We start from the raw sequence: 1,467 nt of genomic DNA on the forward strand, positions 1-1,467 counted from the left end.
AAGAAAACCCTCCACAGGAATAGACAGGACATCTCTCTGGGATGGATGGGGAGGTTGGTAGACAGGTGCAGGGATTAGGTGCACCACTTTGAAACATTCCTGGAAGCAGCAAGGGGTGCTGCAAAGAAAGCCAAGAGGGTGAAGGGCCCCCATGGCTTCACCTGGCAGCCCCAGACCCTTCCAGCACATTGCAAAGGGCAAGCTTGAAGCCATGCCAAAGTTTGGGGAAAGACACAATCCAGGGACACATGTTGCTCAAGATGGGCTCCTGGGAGAGGCTCTGTGCTGGGCATGGCCAGAGGAGCAGTGCTGGCAGGACTTCAGCTCCCGGCTTTCTAGGACAGCCCATCCAGGTGGGTGCGAGCAGCAGCCACCAGTCAGAGACCTGGACCTAGAAGGGACCAGGCATGCTGCCGAGAAGGAAGGTTTCCAGAGGCATGGTGTGATTTGGGACTGGCACCTCTCCTTCAGCATCAATCCAGCTGCTGGGGTTCAGGCTCCCTGAGTGGAGAGAAAACCATGCCCAGGAGAGGATCAAGGACTTGCCCTAATGCAAGTCTCCTTTTCAGCATTCCCATGACTGTTGGGTTCTCACTGGAAGAAAACATCATTCAAGAAGCCTCATGTTCAGCCCCTACATCCACATGTTTGTCATTAAGACTTTCCAGCTGAAAACTAATCTGACACCTGTTATGATCAGAGTAATAGGGGCTGGATCTATTTCTCCTGATCTCAAAGAGAGGTTGTGATGAAGACAAGCAGTGTCACTCCTTATCAGCAAGTGGTAGGCAGGAGATATGACTTTCCTGGAGAGATGAAGCCCAAGTGAATTAGGTATCTACTCCCGTGGTGGGGAGCGGAATACTGTATGGGTGTAATGTATGGTCAGATGTTCAGGAGATACCTGTAGAAGCAGTGTGTGGCAGCCTCCCTGCTTCTGCTGCGTGTGGGGAGGCTGCAACACGCTGCTTCTGCCATAGCTTTTATTGGTCCTGCTGGGAAACCCAGGCCAAACTGGGAGCTGGAGCTCCATGGGGTGCATTGGTGACTGGCAGCCATCAGGTGAGGAGCCACAGCACAGCGGTGCCAGGTGTGGAGATGGACACCTGCCCAAAGGGAGCTCAGATGAGCTGGCTGCAGGTCTGGATGGACATCTGAAGCTTGTTTCAACTCAGTCCAAACCACTCCAGTCTCAAAAACAACTTGGAAGCTATGCTATTTGCAAGTCTACTTATTTTGGCAACCAGAAAATAATAAGAAAGAGGCTAATATTATTATTATTTCAGCTTCAGAGGGGTGAATAATCAGCTTTGCAAGGAATGCAAACTTGGCTGACTGCTGAGGACTTTGCAGAGATACCCATCTCCTCTTAACAGGGTCTTTCCATGGGCTAGGCTGCTGAAATTTAACTGCCCCTTGCATTCAGCCTGCTTAACCCTAGCACACACTGCCCATAGAAGATCAAAA

This window comes from Pygoscelis adeliae, unplaced genomic scaffold (genome assembly GCF_000699105.1).
Source record: "Pygoscelis adeliae isolate BGI_AS28 unplaced genomic scaffold, ASM69910v1 Scaffold402, whole genome shotgun sequence".
Taxonomy (NCBI): Eukaryota; Metazoa; Chordata; class Aves; order Sphenisciformes; family Spheniscidae; genus Pygoscelis; species Pygoscelis adeliae.